This window comes from Cetorhinus maximus, chromosome 19 (assembly GCF_964194155.1).
Source record: "Cetorhinus maximus chromosome 19, sCetMax3.hap1.1, whole genome shotgun sequence".
In the NCBI taxonomy this organism is placed as follows: Eukaryota; Metazoa; Chordata; class Chondrichthyes; order Lamniformes; family Cetorhinidae; genus Cetorhinus; species Cetorhinus maximus.
In genome coordinates, this window is record NC_135897.1 from 47860211 (window position 1) to 47868039 (window position 7829).

Consider the following 7829-nt stretch of genomic DNA (forward strand, 5'->3'; position numbering starts at 1 on the left):
CCTTTAAGTAGCGAGCGGGCTTTCGTCACTGGGAGGCTGCACCATGCAGGGCTGGGCGGAGTCTCCCCCAGCCCGAGCCTGGTAAAGCCAAGCAGTGCAGAGAGGGACTTTCATCTCCAACTCTTACTGAGCAGGAAATAGCACACGCTGCTGCTTATTTACGCCTCGCAGACACCGAATAGGCTCATTCCTTGGTCTGTGTACCAGACATATGGGAAGGGCTTTGACTTGGGAGCAGTTGGAACCCCGCTCATCAACTACTAACCGCAATGTCTTTCCGAGCAAACAGCAGGAAAAGCTGAACCACCCTTACCAGAAGAAATGGTGTCTAAAATACAGGCCTCACTCCATTTAGTTTGATCAGGCTTAAGGTCACGACATTTAATTTAAAATAATTGCAGTTTGAAAAAGTTGTGGCTATTTCTAAACTTTTAGTGCAAATTGGAACTATAAATAAAATGCCCCGTGTCTAGAGGTTAAAAATGGTATCACTTGCTTTCTGGAGAATGGCTCCATCTACAATAGACGGAAAGAAGCGGAGCTTGCCTTGCACAAATTCAAGTCCACTTCAGTTCTCTGGTGAGTTCTACAATGTAACAACACACTTTTTCTATTCCCCCCCCCCCCCCCCCCTCCCCATCATCACGGACATGCAGGAAAAGAAGCTAACGTGTTTTTAGCGAAAACACGTTAGTCCTTGTGCCACTGGTTGGGAAAATATTGACGCTGAGGTCGATTTTAGGAGTGTGAGCATTTTACTGTAACATGCCAGTCTCTGCCGGTCACAGTACTGGGGCAAGGATGAGGAGGTCAATGTTATCAGTGCGCCAATCGCAATTTCTTCAAATTGGCATCTACCAAGAAAACGCACATATCGTCAAACTATTTTGCATTTGTTATTCTGCATACCACATGGCAATGAAAGGCGGCATGGTGCATGAACTTAATTCAGGCCGTGCAATTTAGACATGCACAGCGATCACAATTAGGACCATTCTTTTTCTCTACATATAAATCTGTACTTTAGTTTGTGGAGCATGACTAATGGTTAAGAGGATTGGGGCACACTATGAAGACATCGTTTAGTAAATGTGGGCAGATAGAAGTGAGATGAAATTTAATGCGGACAATTATAAAGTGATAGATGTTGTGAAGAAAAGATAGATGGTAAACGTTTAAAACGAGAAACTCTAAAAAGAGATACTCTAAAAAGAGATTTAAACATAAATCTTAAAAAGTGAGAGGGCAAGTTGGCAAAAAAAAAGTGTATGTAACCCTGTTTTATAAATAGAGATTTATTAATGGAGTACAAAAGCAAAGAGTGCAAAAGATACATTAAAATGATGCCAGGAATAAGAGGCTTAGGGAAAGAAAAGATTAGAGAACATAAGACTCATTTTGATAGAATGTAGAGGGTTAAGAGATCTGATCGTGGTGCTCAAATTATGAGTGTTTGACTGTAAATATTGAATAACAACTTCTACTGATCAGTGAGTTAATAAGTAGAAAGCATAAATGTAAGGTCATCACGAACAGTATGAAGGGAGAGATATGGGCCTAAGCAGATAGCTCTTTCAGAGAGCTGGCACAAATACAATTATTCAAATAGCCTCCTTCTGTGCTGGAAGAATCTATGATTCTGTCATCCCAAGATCAGGGGAACTAACCTAATAACCTAACTTTAATATCTCATGCCAATCTTATCAATCCAGTAGTCTTCATGAAATTATGGCCAAGAAATTAGTTCTGCATCCAAAATGGATGGTGAATCATCAAAGTGATTACCTTTTGCCAATATCTTGAGGCCTGATCAAAATTCAACCTTGGGCCTCATTTGCATTCAACAGATGAATTGCCAGTGGAAGCAACAGTAATTTTGTGGAGCCACAGGAGGACTCCTGCTTTTCCTGGTTCTATAGAAATGTAACTTGGAAAATGATTCCTGGCCACTTTTTGGGTGACTTCCAGAGGACCGTTTAAGAGCTACTGTTAGGCTGCAGAAGATCCAGAATAACTGGGCAAAGCATTCACAGTACAATCTCTGCCCATTTGTATACATATTTCAATCAATGTCCTACAATTAGCATTAGGACCTCGGTTCATATGTGTAAGCTGCCTGATGTCTGCTTCATGTGAGTGCCCAATTTGGCAATTGATACATTTCCAGGGAAATATGATAGAGTCATAGAGGTCTACAGCACAAAAAAAAGCCCTTCGGCCCATGGAGTCTGCGCCAGTCAATAAGTACCTAACTATTCTAATCCCATTTTCCAGCACAAGGCCCATAGCCTTGTATGCCATGGCATCACAAATGCACATCCAAATACTTTTTAAATATTATGGAGGGTTTCTGCCTCTACCATCCTTTCAGGCAGAGTTCCAGATTCCCACCACCCTCTAGGTGAAAAAAATCTTCCTCACATCCCCTCTAAACCTCCTGTCCCTTACCTTAAATCTATGCCCCTGGTTATTGATCCCTCCACCAAGGGGAAAAGTTCCTTCCTGTCTACCCTATCTATGCCCCTCATAACTTTATACACCTCGATCATGTCCTCCCTCAATCTCCTCTGCTCCAGGGAAAATAACCCCAGTCTATCCAATCTCTCCTCCATAACTAAAACTCCCCAGCCCAGGCAACATCCTGGTAAATCTCCTCTGCACTCTCTCTAGTGCAATCACATCCTTCCTATAATGCAGATTCCAGAACTGCATGCAATACTCTAGCTGTGGCCTAACCAGCGTTTTATACAGTTCCTGCTCTTATATTCTATGCCTCGGCTAATAAAGGTAAGTATCCCATATGCCTTCTTAACCACCTTATCTACCTGTCCCGCCACCTTAAGGGACCAGTAGACATGTACACCAAGGTCCCTCTGATCCTCAGTACTTCCCAGGGTCCTACCATTCATCATGTATTCCTGTGCCTTGTTTGTCCTGCCCAAGTGCATCACCTCACACTTATCCGGATTAAATTCCATTTGTCACTGATCAGCCCATCCGACCAGCCCATCTATATCCTCCTGTAACCACCCCACCAATTTTTGTGTCATCCGTGAATTTACTGATCAACCCTCCTACAATCAAGTCTAAATCGTTTATACATACCACAAACAGCAAGGGACCCAACACCAATCCCTGTGGAACCCCACTGGACACAGGCATCCAATCACAAAAACACCCCATGACCATCACCCTCTGCTTCCTGCCACTCAGCCAATTCTGGATCCAATTTGCCAAATTGCCTTGGATCCCATGGGCTCCTACCTTCATTATCAGTCTCTTATCAAAAGCCTTGCTGAAGTCCGAGTAGACTACGTCAAATACATTGCCCTCATCTACACACCTGGTCACCTCTTCAAAAAATTCAATCAAATTGGTCAGACACAACCTCCCCTTAGCAAAACCATGCTGACTGTCCTTGATTAATCCCTGCCTCTCCAAATGTAGATTAATTCTGTCCCTCAGAATTGCTGCCAATAGTTTCCCCACCACTGAGGTTAGACTGACTAGCCTGTAGCTCCCTGGTTTATCCCTTTCTCCCTTCTTGAATAACGGTACCACATTGGCTATCCTGCAGTACTCTCCTGTGGCCAGAGAGGTATTGAAAATTATTGCCAGCGCCCCTGCTATCTCCTCCCTTGCCTCACTCAACAGCCTGGGATACTTTTCATTTATCTACTTTTAAACCTGCCAGACCACTTAGAACCTGATGTGAGTTGCATGTGATCATACCCTGAAATTTGACTCCCATCCTTCTACTCCTAGAAAACTGAAAAAAAAAACATTGAATTTCTCCCTCCAAATGTTCATGCTAAAGCATTGGACTCATTCATAGGGCCAGAGTTCCAGTTCCATGCCTAACTTACATGATCAAATTAACATGGCATTTGCAGTGAGCCTGTATGAATATGTAAATATAACTTAGATAGATTTTAACTCGGAGTTAACACCACAGTGAAAACTCTTACCTCAACCTGGAGATTTGTTTCATGACATCATGAATTAGATAATATGGCAGTCTTAAAATAAGGAATCCTTCAGCTCCAAGCTGGCATCTTTTTCTGGAATTCCTTGATATTTCCAAGGGGCATGACTGTTGTTGATTTCACTCTGACATTTATAGGCAGAACAAATGGAATGCTTCCCACTTCTTTAAAAATGATTCAGCCTGAATTCATATTCATTCTTTGTCACTTTGGGATAAAAATATTCTTGGCTTTACATTGGGCAGTTGATAAAACAAGAATTTATTTAGTACGAAGAACTTCGTTTTTGCTCCATGTTTGATGCTAGCCTCTGGCAAGAGTTAAAAAAAAGCTTTGTGGAGAATCAATGCACTTTCTGAAAAAACTGGTTTAACAGATGTAAGAAAACAAAATGCAACATGCAACATGCATGCATCACTTACTGGGTGTGGCTTATCTTTTTCTTCGAGTGAATGCGACATTCAAACAGGCTACTCAGCTGTAAAAACAAAAACTGAACAAACAGCAGATACTTGGGTTAGTAAATGCTAATCTCACCTCTTCTACCATCTCAATAATACTCAAATCCTGCCAGCTTTCCATCAGAATGAAAATGAAATCAAAGGAAGTTTTAAGTACTTGAGTGATCCATTTCATGGGAAAAAGGTACAGTTTTCCAACATGGAGAATTCTTCAGCCATGACAATTTCTTAGTTCAGGGAAGAAGTGTGGCAGCAGAGGGAATATATCAAGCCTTTTGCCAAGGGATGATGTTATGGTATTATTTCGCAAGGCACTTCATCATGTTTCTACAAAGAGGAGGATGCAGTGATGAAGCCAGAAATATGATGATACTATTTCATCACAAATTCCATATAGCATTATAAATGCATTTTTAATAAAAATATGATAAAAGGCAAAATTCATGCTATGAAAGTTTGTTTCTACTGAAGCTGATTCCTCAATATTGTGAAGCTACAGGGTACTATGAATTCACTGCATCTTCTCTAACCTTCATAGACTTGTTCAACCACAAACTCTGACCCAGCGTGTTCTGACTGTTATACCAAACTCCCAATTCCATGCCTTCCACCTGAATGGAATCTCTGATTATCAATTCTCTCTTGGTCCCTGCTGACCAGGCCAGCAAATTCTGTCTGTAGCTCCATAGGCTCCACCAGAATCCTTCCATCTATTTCACCTGAACACTAATGCTGTAATCATATTGTCCTGTCCTACATCATTGACAGTTTCATAACATTGTTTGTTTCACTTCAGCCCATCTGCCATAGAAACCCTCATCCTGCCTTTGTCATCTCCAGACTTGACTATTCCAATATCCTCTGAGCCAAACTCCTTTTCTCAACCCTCTACAAATATTAACTCATCCAAAATACTGCTGGTCAGATCCTAACCTACACCAAGTCCTGTTCACACATCACTCCAGACCTAATATACCTTAATTGGCTTCCAGTGCTGACCATCTTCCTCAGTCTTGTCCTGAGACCTGTGAGGTCCTTATAGTTGCCTGGATCCTCTCCAACTGTCTCCTCATTTCCATTTTCCTAAACTTCTCCCTGTCTGCCCCAAAACCTCTCCGCTGTCTCTTGCCACCCAGGGATAAAAACTAGCTTTCCCCAACTCATCCTTAATTTCCTGTTTTGTTCTACACTCTCCCCACTTTGGTTTACCATCCTCAATGACATCAAGGCATCCATTAATTCACCTTCCACCTCATCTGCAATCAGACTGCTCAACCCTGGCATCAGCTTTCTCTCCCACATCCAGTCTGTATTGAAGACTGTTTTTTTCTCCTTCTGCTCTCTTATTCTTAATCATACTTTTCAAAACCCTAGTTCCCTGTTCCTTCTGTTCAGCCTTTGGTGTTTGCTCATTGAACCGCTAAACTCCTGTCCAATGGAATACCTGGCATATCTTCCATGTCACTTCGGACCTTTGAAAACCTCCTTAAACCCTTCGACTATGTCTTATGCAGCTTTTAAGAACATTAATTTTACCTTTTTTAGTCCCACTTAGCTACCACTACTTTCTTTGCTCTTAATATAGAATGCTCTGAGACACTTCCCTGTATGTGAGGAGCACCACAGAAATGCAAGGGTTTTTTTAAATTGTGGGGTGAATTTCAGGTACCAATGGTAGTATTAATGCAACTGTGCAAGATTACAATCACAATTTTACAGCGATTGCACATGCTCAACCTTGTGCATGCTTGATTGCTCAAAAGTCACATCTGCAACTCTATACTTCTGCCAGGGAATGTTTTCTTAGATCTGTGGATAGTCTGAACAGGCCAGTGATGTAAAAGTACTGTACCAGCCTGTATGGTGGACTGAGGGCTGAATTATCCACACCACAAGCAAACAACGGCTTCTGCTTTGGTATGCCAAGCAATTTTTTTAATCCCAGTGTTATACCTCCAGAGGCCAGGACTGAAGCTAGTGTTAAGGTAGTCTTCTGCAGAGATATCTTGTTTATAATAGAAGAGCCTACAAAAGCAGATTAGCTGCTTGAGACTCTTCCATAGAATATAGGGATTTACACTTGCATGACGAAAAAGATGAAATCAGAAAAAGTAACCATTCCAATCTGCAAATGAATAGTGAATGGTGACAATGAGAAGGGCGATGACTTAGATCTCTAAATGACCTGATATGATTTCTTAACCGTACTATGTTATTCTTAACAGATTCTCTCGAGACTGTGTAGAAGAAGCATCAGAGTTCAAGAGTGAAAATTCTCTGTGTCTGTCCATATTATAAATATAATGTCATTGATATGGATTCAAAGATTAAGTCAAATTTGAAGTGTTAACATTTTCTGCCTTTATTCACCATACAATTTGCACTAAAGAGGTGGGTTTAATGTCAGCTTGGTTTCTAGTCTCTGGGTTACAGTGTGGAATCACAAACAGGCATTGCTGTTGCCTAGCAACATAAACATTAACAAGGTGACATCAGCAGTGCTTGATGTCATCCACTGGCATATTCTTATCTTTGTCCTGTGGCGTAAATGGATCTGTCTGCTGATTAACTTTCAAATACCTGGACTGAACATTGTCATTGCAACTCTGTGTACCAATAAAATCAGGCATTGATGCTACATTTAAGAAGGGATCAAGTTCAATCAAAATTATATTAAAACAGATTAAATACAGCCTGTATTCTGTTTATACTGCATCATGTCCCCAAAATAGGACATGTAAGATCAGACCCAGTTCTAAATTGGCACTTGGGAATAAAAAAAGGTTTATGCACTCTGTTCATAAACAGGAAGAGGATATATCTGCAGTGGGGTTTCCCTGTCCTGAAACAAAAGATCTTTCACAAAGAGTTGGCAGCATGATAATTGGAGTCTGTAGTGCTATACCAACACGTTAATATTAAAATTGGGTATGGTAGCATGATGGTCATGTTACTGGACTAGTAATCCAGAGACCTAATCCAGGAACATAAGTTCAAATCCCACTGTGGGTGCAATCGTCCCAGATTTGCACTAAGTGCAGTAGTAGGCAGGAAAAATAGTTTTACCCGCCGGCCGCAATGGTGGCTTTTCATGCCATATTGCCTCAATCCTGTCTCATTAATTATGCATTCCTGGGAAACACGCATTTCACTGACAGGCTGCCTCCAATTTGCCTGCCATGCCATCACCTCACCGCTTCCTCATGCCAGGCGCCACATTTGAAGTGCAGCTACGTGCACACCTCTCAGTGCTTCCAGCCCAGGACTGTTGCACAGAAGACATGGCCCCAAAAGGCAAGAAGACTTTAGCTCCCTGATTCAGAGACACATACCTGGAATGTAATTTGGATGCCCCGTTGTGATGTCCTGTACCCCTGCTCTG